The following is a 14,451-nucleotide window of genomic DNA, read 5'->3' as shown; positions in this document are numbered from 1 at the left end:
TGTTTCATATATTTTGTTAGACATCAGGCCTCCGAATTTCTTTCGTCAGAATTTCATCATATAGTTGAAAATTAGGTGTACTTGCAATATGATTGCCTGTTTTTTTACACATCTATCTTGAACTATGACTGTGATTTCAAATGGAACAAGTGTATTGACAATGTTAGTAGAATTGTGAAATGATAGTCCATGGCAATTGCCAATTGCAGAGTCCTGTGACTTTAGACCAGTTAAATGTTTGTGGATTGGTGCCGAGGTTCTTTCCCTCAGAATCTGGGTTGGTTCCTTAAAAAACTCAAATATCCGACTTAAATCACAACTTCTGTTCTGGCAAACCTGAAATTCGGCAACTTGTAGAAGCTCAAAACGTTCCCTACTTTCATCTCTTGCAACTTCTTTTATTAGCTATTTACCTCCATCTATTGTTCAACCTGGTCTAAAGGCTTCACCGAGGGACATACTGTATTAAAAAATGGTGATGTCAAAGGTTGGTTGACTAGTATTAGGCATAAGGCGTAGCCATATTCAAACTGTAGTTCTTTTTCCCCCCATTTTAATTGATTTGTTTACTTATGGTTGATTATCAACCGTTCGCAAAGCAGCCGACTTCTCAAAATTTTTATTTATGTTACGCCGCATTTCTGCTGGTCCATTGTATTTTTTGCAGGTGTCTTTATGAAGGAAGCTGATGTCGTCAAAATATACATTTCTGAAGAAAGCTCCTAAAGAGTGCGCGTAAATTTTCTAGTTACTCAATGCTGCATACTATTATTATGATATATATATTTGTGGATGTTGCAACTTTCAATATGCAGGTAAAATAACAACTTACCTTGTAGAAAGTCGAGATATTTACTCAGGATCGACCAAATTGTTTTTAGAAAAGCAAATTTATTCAGAAATTCAATATAATTCTGTAGTGGCACCTGAAAGCTTTTCCAAGTGGTTTGACACTTGTTCCCGAAGTCCAGTAGTTTCCGGTCTGGTTCCTAATGGGTAGCAGATCATATTATTCTACATGGAAATTAGAAAAAAAATTCTAATTAGTTTTCAAGGCTTAAATATTATTTTATGTGAGCGCGATCACGTTATATAATAGTCTTGATATCTGGCCATCCCTGGATCACTGTTATGTATTAGAATATTACCCCCTCCCCTCTGTCCCATTAGATTCTATACATCACTTTTTGGCCCGCTTTTCAATACTCGTTTAAAGTATAGTTCTATAATATATATATATATATATTTTTTTTTTTGAATTAAAGTTTTATGTTTAAACTTTTATTCAAAAAAAAAATTGAAAAAAATATAATATGAAACTATATTTTATAGAAGTCTCGAAATACGTGCAAACAGTGGTGGGACGGAGATAGTATTATCAAGGCCTGCGATTCAACTTTTATAAACAGGCTTGTGGATGGGGGCATGTCTTTTGTGTGTGATGCTATTAGGAGTGTCCACTAGGTTTTTTGTTCAAATGATGGCAGTATCTTCTGGTATGTCTAGTTATTTTTGGTGCAGCTGATATGTGGATCAGAAACCTACTTCAAGTTATGCTAAATTATCCACATATTCAAATTTTGTCATTTATTTTCGGGGAATCTTTTGCTAGTGATTTACAATTATTAGTTGATTTTTTCCCAAGTCAACCGTTTTTATTTAAGAACTTCAAATTTTTCTACAGCTTTGTTTCATACTAAAAATTAACTTCCATTCAGTTCAAATGTACATGTAAGAGAGACTCCTTTTGTTGCAAATTCCATATATGGTGAAAAAATGACCAAGACACCCTGTTGTTGGATTTATGTTTACAATTTCCAGGTAGTAGGAACTTCTGCGTCTACCTACAGCTAAGCTTGGATCCGGCCACTCTTACAAGCTGCTGTCAGGGTCTCGGGATCAAGATAACGACCAGGTTTCAAGAAATTGAGATTGAATTTACAGACTATTAGTATAATTTGAAGAACTTGTCAAATTTTGTGCACCTCTTTTATACTAAAACACTGGGAGGCACAGCCAGTAGCAGAATTTCCAATTTTTCAGGTCTAATTAATTACAAGCTCAAGGGGTTTGATAATTATACGTTTTTATTATTTTTTATAAGCAATTTTTTTCTTAGGACATGGTAATTCAATATTTAGTCTTCATATCTTTTGGAAAAAAAACATACAAGGAATAAAATCAATTTCCTGCACTAAATTGAATCGAGCATTACAAGACATACAAAGTAATAAAATCAATTTCATGCACTAAATTAGATTTGGCATTATTACACCAGTAACTTGTATATATTCACACGACCTTACTCCTTTCAGAGGAATCATATCTATTAACTATATATTTAATTATAATCAATTTTATAACAAGAAGCTCAAGAGGTTTAAGTTTGATTATTAAAGAAAGAAGATTATGGCAGAGGAAGACACACCTAAATATGCAAAGGGATACATTTCGATCGAGAACTTGTTACTGATTATCTTAAGCCAAAGATTATGGGAAGAAAGCTCCCATGCAACATGATCAAGTATAAAGAAGTCTCCGGCCCCTCTTCGAATCCATGGTCTGTTTTTTTATCCCAATGATCGCGATTCTTGGTTTAGAACTCCTCGACTTAAAAAAACCGAAAAGTGCATGTTTGTGTTTGTTAAGTTATGCAAATTATCGAGATCAAACAGTAGTACTTGGAAAAATACATCAAAAAGAGCAGGTTGTGGCACTTGGGCTGGGAAGGGAATGCACGATCAGATTGTTGAGTGTGAGGGGAATTTGATTGGAGAGAAAAAAAACTTGGTGTTTGAAATTAATGAGATTGATTCTGTTGAAGCTAGTTTTGATGCGAGGAAAGTTGGACAGTACAAGATGCATGAGTATAGCTTAACCGGGGTTAATGCTGGTTTAAATTCCGCTGGTAATATTGTTCTTTGTAGAATTACCTATGATTCTTCCAAGGAATGCCCTGTTAATCTTAATCCAGTTACCAAAAGTGCTAATCGTGTTTCAAGTAATAGCGAAGCTCAGATTAAAGAAGAGAACAACACCGAGAATTTTGAGGGAACTGGCAATGTAACAGCAGAAAATTTGTATGTGTTAGATGTGGAATTGGTGTTGGTGAGAATCTTGAAGAAGGCTCAATATAACAATGGTCTTCAAGAATTTGATGATTTTGGTGGGGATTTCCGTTTTGGTGACCTAGGTTCAGGTGGTGAGGATTTCTGATGTGCCAATATTATTATTATTATTAGACTATAGTTTTAGGAGATGATCTTCTTTGCTTAATTAGCCAACTTCCTTTCAATGGGGTTGTTGTCTTTTATTTATACCAAGTCTCAAATGGGCTTTATCTTACAAATTGAGTCTTCTTGGGCTTTACATAATATTTCATAATTATCCTAACTATGATTCCTTTGGGCCATCTTGTCCTGGTCCAACATTTGTCCCCCTCCTAGTGTAAGCAATTATCTTTAGATTTGCGCTTTTTACTTCGGGACCTGAGAATTACTGAGATGTGGAAGATGCAATAAAAAGAAAATAGAGCAAAATAAGACAAAATAAGACAGTGGGCTGATTAAATGTTAGTGAAATAAAAATAAGAATAAAAATAAAAAGTAAGAATAAAAAGACAAGAATATTGAGATGGGAGTGTGTGTGTTGTGTATATCGTTATATCTGAATTTTATTTATTATTATTATTTTACTCTCTCTCCTCCTTTCTCTCTCTTTTTTTTTTTGAAACGTATAAGTATTTTCGTTTTTATTTCCAGGGGATTACTGCTTGGACATTGGAGCTTGGTTGTTCGACTTCTGCTTCTGCTAACAAAAAGGGGGAAGTGGCTGGCCGGATCAGCACTTATCTCGTCCTAAACCCTCGACCTCTGCTATAACTGCCTGTAAGTTATTTTCCATCCTCTACATTAATTTTTGCTACTCTCTCCTTTGTATCTTGCCTCTTTTGATTTAGTTTATTCAATTATAATCATTTAATGGATCAGTCTAGTTCATCATCTATCCGTACTGTATCTGATCGTGATCCTGGTAAGCGACCCCTCGAGGAGGGTGATAACGAGTCCTCTCTAAACTTGAATGACCTAGAGATTCCAGACCTAGAGCAGTGTGGGTCCTTTGATTTCATGAACGAGGACGAGCTCTTGGGGAGTGTCCCTATCGGGCCTCTTCCTTCGCCTCCTTTGAGCCCTCGAACCTTAGATAGAAGGCGTCGGATTGTTGAGGATAATCTTCGTGTTGGTACGGAAGAGTTCGGGGACAGGTCGAGTTTGAATTATTTGAGTTATTATATTAACAAGGACCCCCCGGTGAGTAAGTTGGAATCATACGTGGACTTGGCGAATGGTTATCGCTATCGAGTACCGACGACCGATGAAAGGGTATGGATGATGCCGGAGTACGGGATGCACGGGATTCCGCTAATCCTTTTTCACTTCGGGCTTCGGTTACCTATGCACCCGTTTTTCTTAGCGATGTTCGAGGCTATCGGATGCGGGGTTAGTCAATTGACGCCCAATTCCCTTGCACAGCTTAGTGGGTTTGTTGCTCTTTGTTGTGATAGGAATTTGATTTCTACATTTAAGCTTTTCTTCTCGATTTACGCAGTTAGGTATCACGACGGGCAGGTTTACTTTGACTGTCCTTACAAAAGGGTTAAGATTGTCAGCGTTAGGTCTTCTAATTCAGGGTATCATTCTAAGTGGCTGTATTTCGGGGGGCCGGATTTAGAGTTTGTAAAGCCGTATGGGAAAGTGAGTCAGCTTACCATCGACTACTTGAATAATCTCGAGAAGCACGATGCTAAGTATTTGAACGGGTTTCATGGGGTAGCCTCGGTGTACACTCACCTTCAGTTAAAGGAACCCGATTTTTTAGAAATGCATGATTGTAATATTTGCTCGCTCTTTCTTCTCTCTTTGTTTTTCCTTTTATCGTTATTTCTTGTGTTAATATTGCTCGTGCTAAATTTTTGTTTTGGCTTGTTTTGCGTCAGTGGCTGGAGCCTCTTTAGAGAAGATATTGAACAGCGGGGTCAAAGGAGAGATGGACAAGGCAATGATGCTACTTATTAAGAGAGCCTCGAAGAAAGGTGATGATGGAGCTCCCTCTGGTCCCTCGAGGGTTGGGCATTCTGTTTCAATTGAGCTATTGGATGACCAAGGAAATAGAATCGTGGAAGATGTTGAGAAGGATATGCCAGACGTGGAGCCAACTGCTTTAAATCCTCGCAAGAGGGGTCGTCGAGAGGTCGAGGGGGAGAATTGTGTAGATGGTGGGACTGTTGAAGGGGATGCATCAGTTGGTGGGGTGAATAAGACCCTTACACTGGTTGGTAACAGGGCGACAATGGCCCCTACCATCGACCCCCGACAGAAAAAAGGAGTTGTAAGGGTTGATATTCAGCCCCATGAACGCTGGACAGGTGGGACAACTGTGCCGTTGAGGGTTTTTGATCTTTTTCATCTCCCTCAAGATGCGATTGCTTTTGATGGGCGTCGTCGAGAGGATTTAGCTGATCGTTGCAAGAGCCGTGCTGGAAGGGTATGCTATCAAATTTTTGTTGTTTTGTTTTTTGTTTTTTGTTTTTTGTTTTTTATCATATTTCTTACTTTGAATTGTGGTTTGTGGCAGTTCCTCGCAGATTTTATGCATATTGTAGAGGAATTTCGCACTGACGGCAATGATGCTGCTTGTAAGAGATTAGAAGCGGAGGTGAGTTCCCTCAGGGTCGAGAGAAAGAAACTCATGGCAGGTTATTCAGAATTGGAAAAGAGATCGTCAGATTTGACGGCGGATAATACCGCATTGTCGAAGAAAGTGGGTGAGATGGAAGTTGGGAAGCAGTCGTTGAATGCCACGGTCTCGGAACTCGAGAGGAGGCTTTCTGAAGTAGAGAAGGAGCGGGATGAGTTGAAGGGAAAGTGCGAGGGCATGGAGCGTCATGTTGAGGGGATGAATTCCTCTTATCGTTTAATTGCTGAGGAGAATACTAGTCTAAAGGCAGAAGTGGAGAAGGCTGTGGGGGATATTGCTAGTGCTCTTGGGGATGGTTACGGGCGGTGTGTTGTCCGTATGCAAAATGCAGGACTCGATACGACGGGACATTCCTTCGAGGACTATATCCGCGATCTTACTGCCTCGCGACCTGATGATCCAGCTGGAGGCTCTTGAAGGCGGGGAATGCCCCGTGAGTGATGTATTTTTAAATTTATTCTTGAAGACTTTTGTTTCCTATTTGTTGCTGGCTACCTTTATTCTCCGTGCTTTGTTTGGATCCTACAACGATCTGGTTTTCCTTGGGATTTTTCTTTGAAGTATTTTAGTTTATTATATCTACGCTTTTTGTTCCTTGTTATCGCCTTCATTTCCCGTTTTTAGTTGTTTCGTATATCTGTTTTGAAATCGTTGAGAATGTGTTTAACAAATTCCATGTCGCTTAGTGCACATACTTGAAAGAATTGTGTTATGTTGTTTACCTTATGTGGCTAAGCTTTTGGGAATTTGAAATTGTTATAATTTAAAGCACCGGCGAGATATCGAAAAAAGCTAAAGTTTTCATAACTTAAATTCCCTCGATGGGGATCTCATGATGACCCTCATTGCATCGAGGGTTAATTTTTGTAGCGTAGTCATAGCTTTAGAGTTTCAACAATTTACATATAAGAGCGTGTCACTGATAAAATTTCTTGAGGTGAATGTCGTTCCAGGCATTCTTGATAGGCTGACCCTCGAGGTACGAGAGCTCATAGGTTCCCGTGCTAACGACCTTCGAAACCCTGTATGGGCCTTCCCATGTTGGTTTAAACTTTCCCGTGATAGTGGGCTGGGATGCCGCGGAGTCCCGGAGGACGAGGTCTCCCACTTTGAAGAGTTTGTTCCTGACCTTTTTGTTAAAATAATTTGCAGTTTTCTCTTGTTGTGCGATCATGCGTAGACGGGATTCCTCTCTTATTTCCTCTAGCAAGTCATTGTGAAACCGCACACCCTCGAGAGTGAGGGAGGGATCGAAAACTTCGACCCTTGGGGAGATTAGGCTTATTTCAACTGGCAAAACCGCTTCGACGCCATACGCCAGTCGAAAAGGGGTCTCCCTTGTTGAGCTGCGAGGGGTTGTCCTATATGACCACAACACATTTGGCAGTTCGTCGACCCAGCAGCGGGGGACCTCTTCAATTCTCTTCTTTAACTCTTGTAGGATGGTTCTATTTGTTACCTCTGCTAACCCGTTGGCTTGCGGATACGCCACTGATGCCTTGATGTGTCGGATTTTTAGCTCCTCTAAAGTTTTCTCAAACTGAGCCCCAACAAACTGTGTTCCATTATCTGAAACTAGGATTCGCGGAACTCCAAAGCGGAATATCACGTATTCCATGAAGAATTCAATCATTTCTTTCTCTCTGATCTTTGAAAGTGGTTTCGCCTCGACCCATTTCGTAGCGTAATCCACTGCTACCACTATGTATTGGTACTGATTCTTAGATTTTGGAAAGGGTCCTACGATATCGATGCCCCATTGGAAGAAAGGGCACGGTGCGAGGACAGAATTGAGATTGGTCGTGGGTCGGTGATCCACGTTTCCGTGTAGCTGGCATGCTTGGCATTTTCTGACATATTCTTCGCAGTCTTTCCGAATTGTGGGCCAATATAGACCTTGCCTGATTATTTTGAGAGCCAAGTTCTTTCCTCCGAGATGATCTCCACAGATTCCTGTGTGAACCTCGATCATCGCTAGATGTGCTTCCTCTAACGTTAGACATCGGAGCAATGGTTCAGATAGGGCGCGCCGGTACAGCGACGACCCAATTACACAGTAATTTCTTGCCTTGAACATAAGTGAGCGAGCTTCGCGTTTCTCACTCGGGAGTTTGTTGTCGATAATGAACTCAAGAAACGGTTTTCGCCAGTCAGAGTTGTTCTGGATTTGGTTGATAGAAAGCTCATCGATGGCGGGAGTAGCTAGTACATCAACGTACACCGGATTGGGACTGATTGGAAGACTCGAGGAGGCTAACTTGGCCAAATGATCAGCCCATTGATTTTCTTCTCTGTCGACATTAGAAAGTTTCCATGAGGAGAATTTCTTGAGTAGCTCTTGTGTTTTTACCAAGTATTGAGCCATTTTCTCATTATGTGCCTTGAATTCCCCGCTTATTTGCTTGGAGACTAACTGAGAATCTCTAAATATGTCAATATTTTCAGCTTCGAGATCCATAGCCAGTTTTAAGCCTGCGATGAGTGCCTCGTACTCGGCGACATTGTTTGTTGCCAGAAATTCAAACTTTAGAGCTTGCTGGATTTTAAATCCCCCCGGACTTATTAAAATAATTCCTGCCCCTGCGGAGTCAGCCGTCGAGGATCCGTCGATAAACATCAACCATGGTCTTAAGTGATTTTCGTCGAAACTCTGGGCTATGGTCTGAAACTGACACTCAGCAACAAAATCCGAAAGAACTTGGGCTTTTATCGCAGTTCGAGGCTTATACTCAATATAGAACTGACTTAACTCTATCGTCCATGCGGCAAGTCTACCCGTCATGTCGGGTTTGTGTAGAATCCTCTTTAGGGGTTGATTTGTAAGCACATGCATCTCCCTTTCTTGGAAATAATATCTAAGCTTTCGGCTTGCGACAACAAAGGCATAGACCAATTTTTCTACTTGCGGGTATCTGACTTCGGCATCTCGAAGAGAGTGGCTAATGTAATACACCGGGATTTCTTTCCCTTCATTGACTTGAATCAGAATGGCCGCGACCGTTTCATCGGATGCAGAGAGATATACTTTCAGAGGCTCATTTGGCAAGGGCCGAGTGAGGATGGGAGGATTTGTAAGGAATACCTTTAGCTCGGAGAAATTTTTCTCGCACTCCTCGTTCCACTCAAAGTGTGACGATTTGGAAGCTGCCTTTATTGCTGAGAAAAAGGGGAGGCATCTTTTTGACGATTGGGGGATAAACCTCCGAAGTACGGCGATGCAACCGGTTAATTTTTACAAATCTTTTACTGATTTTGGATTTTCCATTTCTAAGATCGCTCTTGTTTGAGATGGATCTGCCTCGATACCTCTTTGTGTAACCAAAAACCCAAGGAATTTTCCGGCAGTAAGACCGAACGAGCATTTAGCTGGGTTCAACCGCATGTTGTTTTTTCTCGCGTTTTCAAACGTTTCGCGTAGGTTTATGACATGGTCAGAGGCAACCTTCGACTTCGTGATCATGTCGTCGACATATATTAGCATGTTTCTCCCAATTTGTGTGATGAATATTTTATCCATTGTTTGTTGAAAAGTAGCTCCGGCATTGATTAAACCAAAAGGCATCACTCGGTATCCGAAGATTCCCCGGTGCGTGATGAATGCGGTTTGCTGCCAGTCTTGCGAGTCCATTTTAATCTGATTGTACCCCGAAAAGGCATCCATGAAAGAGAGAAGTTCGTTTCCAGCTGTCGCATCAATAAGTTGATCGATGTTCGGGAGTGGATAAAAGTCTTTGGGGCATGCCTTATTAACATCTGAGTAATCGATGCACATTCTCCACTTCCCGCTACTTTTCTTGACTAGGACCACATTCGAGATCCAAGTGGGGAATTGTACTGGTTCGATGAAACCGGCCTCGAGCAACCTATTGATCTCCAGGTCGATGGCTGCCCTTTTTTCAGCAGAGAATGTACGATGTTTTTGCCTAACCGGCTTGATGTTTTTACTGATGTGCAAAGAGTGTCGAGCGACAACCTCGGGAATCCCGGGCATATCTTTTGGATCCCAGGCGAAAATATCAGGAAACTCACGGATAAGGCACGTGATATCTTTCTTTAATTGATCATGGAGATTCTTGCCGAGCCTTGTGGTTTTCTCAGGATTTCCTTCGATCACTTCTATTTCTTCAGTTTCTTCGGCGGGCGAGCAAGAATTGCTAGTTGGTGGTTCCACAAGGTCTCTGGGGTCGATGTCAAGCACCTGATTAACATCAAATTCTTCGTCAACCTTTTTTCTTGGAGATACAGTGGTTAGGTAGCATTGTCTTGCTGTTACTTGATCACCAGTCATTTCTCCCACGCCGAAATCCGTGGGAAATTTTATTTTCAAGTGGGAGATAGATGTTATAGCTCGGAGTGCGGTGATCGTTGTTCGTCCCAAAATAGCGTTGAAGCTTGAGGAAGCACTAATCACATGGAATTTGACCATTTTCCAAATCTGACAGGGTGGGGAACTGAAAAGCACTGGCATGTCAATGGTTCCTACCACAAGAACCTCATTGCCTGTAAACCCGTATAACGGGGTTCGGGAGTTCTCGAGTCTTCGATCCCCTATGTCCATTCGGGAAAAAGCATGGTGATATAACACGTCGACAGAGCTACCATTATCGACCAACATTTTCTTAACCGTGTTGTTTCCCACACGTGTTGTGATGACGAGAGCATCTTGATGGCCTTCGATGAGACCGGGACGATAATCATCATCGGAGAAAGAGATGATTGGGGAGGGATTCGCTCGAGGGCGTTTAGCTGCCGAGGGATTGACATTAAAGACTTCTCGAGCATAAATCTTGCGAGAGTTGTGGGAGAGGCCCCCGGCTGCTATACCGCCAAAAATAACGTCGATTACACGATCATCCTCGCCTCGATGGTGACGTTTGGGTTCATCATCGTGTTGCACATAGTGGACTAGTTGTCCTCGATGAATTTTTCCTTCGATGAGATTGCTAAGTTGAAAACATTACTCTGTTGTATGGCCAGTATCTTCATGATATTCACAATATCTGGAGCTTGGGGGTCTTCCTGGTTTCATGGGTCTTGGAGGGCGATAATCCGGTTCTGTTTTTAACACCGCCAAAATTGTCGTTTTTTCGGTGTTGAGTTTAGTGAACTCTTTTTCGGATCGATTATGGGGCTGCCAATCTCTTTCTCTTCTATCCCTCGGAGGAAGGTCCGATGTGCGAAGCAGTGGCGACCTACGGCGCTCTCGGCGCCTTTCCCTCGTAGGCGATCGTGGACTGTAGCTTCGGCGTCGTTCATATTTTGACGACCTCCGTGGAGATTGTATACAGCTTACCGCTTCTTGAAGCATCATGCGGTGCTCTATAATCTGGAACGCGGCCTGTAGGGTTTTCGGCCTTTTTTCAAAGATCTCTTCTAAAAGGAGGCCATGCCTAGACTTATCGATGCCCGCTGTCAGGAAATTGACTGCCATATATTCGATTAAGTCTGGAATTTCTGCTATCTCTTCTCTGAACCGGGTTAGAAAACTCCTAAGACTTTCGCCGGAGCGTTGATGCATTGTCATCAAGGATGCAGTAACTTTGATTCCTTTGTAGTTGCTGGAAAATCGGGCTTGAAACTTGCTTTTCAGAGTTGTCCACGAGTCGATTGACCGAGGTGGCAAGTTACTGTACCATCGGAGAGCCGTGCCTTGAAGGCAAGTGGAGAAGAACTGACATCTAGCGATCTCCGAGTGGCCGAAGAAAGCCATGCGACCATCAAATGTATTCAGAAATGCTAACGGGTCCGAGGATCCGTCGAAATGATCGAGAGCAGGCGTTTTCAACGTCCTGTCGATGCGCGCCTTCTCAAGCACTAATGATAGGGGGCTCTCGGAAACGGTTTCAAACCCTGCCTGATTTCTCATCAAGGTACGCATCTGGGCGATTTCCTCCTGCATTTTAGCGAACTCCTCGTGAGATATAGATTCTGTGGATTCTGTCTGATGTGAGACATCGGCAGATGACACTGTCCTCTGTCGACGTTCGCGAGGTTGCGAATATGTCGACTCCGCCGACGGTTCATATTCATACTCCGCATCATCCTCGTCATAAAATTCATCGTCTTGTCCATCATTTTGAATTGTAGTTTGTTGGAGCTCTCGACGGAGACGGTGAATCTCGCGTTTTCGCTCAAGTTTTGCCTGCAATCTCTGAGCTTCGCGCTCTAGAAACTCGAGTTCTTCATCTGAATCAAGCGAATCTTCTGGATTTTCTTGGTTTTGGGCTTTTAGCCTTTCTTTCTTTTCCAAATGCAGCCGAACGTCGCTCGAGAGAACTTTTTTTCCTTTAGATGTTTGAACTCTAAAACGTTGATCTGACACAGTTTTTCTTTTTCTGTCCCTTTGGAGTGAGTCCTTCAATCCTAGAAATTGATCTTCTGGAGGAGCCTCAGGTGGAGGGAACAAACACTTCGGCTTCAATGCCGGTTGTTTAGGAAGCTCGCGATCGCCGTGGGTCGAGGGGTCGGCGGCAACTTCTGCCGTCAACTCCTTTACCTGAGTCGGTCCGGCGGTTCCCGGATCAAGCTCTTCTACAATCATCTTCTGGTTGGATCTTGTTAAAGCAAAGTTCCTTCTAGCGCCAAATAATGTGCCAATAATATTATTATTATTAGACTATAGTTTTAGGAGATGATCTTCTTTTCTTAATTAGCCAACCTCCTTTCAATGGGGTTGTTGTCTTTTATTTATATCAAGTCCCAAATGGGTTTTATTTTACAAATTGGGCCTTCTTGGGCTTTACATAATATTTCATAATTATCCTAACTATGATTCCTTTGGGCCATCTTGTCTTGGTCCAACAATTTCTGTTTCGATAACCTAGATGATCGCGACAAACATTGGTTCATGGCATGTCTGGATCCTAATGAACAAGAATTCTTAAGTTTAGCAGGCTCTCTGACATATCCATGTAATGCACTCTTTTCGTTTTCAAAGTCTTCTACTGTTGCTTAAATTTGTAGTTTCACTTTGATAAACTGTCTGATGTTGGTAAAAAAAACAGTTCAATTTAGTGCATTAATGCTAATGGAGTAATGGGAATTTCAGTGGTTCTGTTTAAAAACATAATTCGAGTTCTTTCGCTAGTTTTGCAGATAGGTTCAGCAGATTGCATTAGTGTTCTGGAATTAAAGGGAACAAATAGACGGTGCAACTAGAGCTGAAGGGAACAAATAGACAGTGCATTGTTTATACCCGGAAACTGGTGTTACAAATGGATCTGAAATTAATATACGAAAAGTTGTAATCAGTTGAATTAGAAGTTGGTTGTAAGGAGAACATGATTAGAGGACCTGCAAAATTTGGACAAAACAAAAAAAGAACTTCAGCAATACGCATTTTTAGGAGAAAAAAAAATTTATATTCATTTTAATTTTTTTGGTAAAAAAAACATTACGCTTTTGACATTAAAGTTACATAATTGGCATGTTTGCCTAACGAAGAATAAATAGTTTATGCACTTATAAACCCATAAGTAATTATTAACGAGTGTTTGTCGACCCAACTTATAAGTTGTAAATTTAACTTATAAGCTGAATGTTAGCAGTGACGTACTTTTTCTCAACTTTTTTTCATTTTCCGCTTTTTTTATTAACTTTAATTTTAAAAATATATGTTTGTAAATATTATTCAAATTTAAAATTCATGAATTAAGAAAATTTTATTTAAAAATTATTTATTTTAATTCATTTAAGTAAAAAAAATTATGATTTTTAAGTAAAATTATCCAAACACTTACGTAACTTATAAGTATTCATCTACTTATCACTTATAAATCACTTATTTATTTTAAGTCAAAAGTTACTTATTTTAAAATTTTTCAAACGGGCACAATATCTCGGTATCGCCTACGTTTCTTTTGAGGCCAGTTTCTTTTACGCCTACTGTCGAAAGCGAGTTCAAATAATTCAGGTTTAGATTTAACTAGTTAATAATATCGAATTCAAAGTGCCATGCTATTATTACTTCATATTCATATGGCGAAGGCATAGTCTTATTTTTTCTCTCAAATAAAAACCTCATTGGCGCCGAGCGTGAGGGAATGCTAGACGTTTGGTAATTTCTCCTCCGGCCAAGATAAAAGATCCCATTGAAGCGGCTAATCCCATGCATATTGTCTGTACATCTGGTCGCACAAATTGCATTGTATCATAAATAGCCACTCCAGGGATAACCCATCCATCCAGATCATGAATGTTTGGAATCCATATTATGCAAGGAGACATTGTTTTTGCTAATTCGAATTTAACATAATTTGTATTTGTATAAAAAAATAAGCAAATTTAAATCATTATATTGATATTCGATCATATCTATATGATATACTCTGATCAGAGTACTCAAATATGTATTTGTCAAAGATATTCGATACAAATTCTTAAATTTTGCATATACGATAAATGTTACATATAATGTTTAGGGTGTTAATTCATGAAGTTATTTTAGATAAGGTGCCGTAAACAATCATTATTAAAAAAATATAAACACATAATTTATTTCATTTTTAATCTTATATAGTTACAAATTTTAATTACCGAATTTAAAATGAAGTTGCACAATTTTTTTATTTAAAATATTATTGAAATTTGATAAAATTGTTTAAAGTGGTTCTATAGTAAAATCACGGTAAAAGCACACTTATCCAAAATTATTTCACAGTAAAATTAAATTGAAAATCATTATTTTCAAATTTC

Source organism: Apium graveolens, chromosome 10 (genome assembly GCF_009905375.1).
Source record: "Apium graveolens cultivar Ventura chromosome 10, ASM990537v1, whole genome shotgun sequence".
Lineage (NCBI taxonomy): Eukaryota > Viridiplantae > Streptophyta > Magnoliopsida > Apiales > Apiaceae > Apium > Apium graveolens.
The sequence above is the reverse complement of the archived record's forward strand: the minus strand, read 5'-3'. Positions refer to the sequence as shown.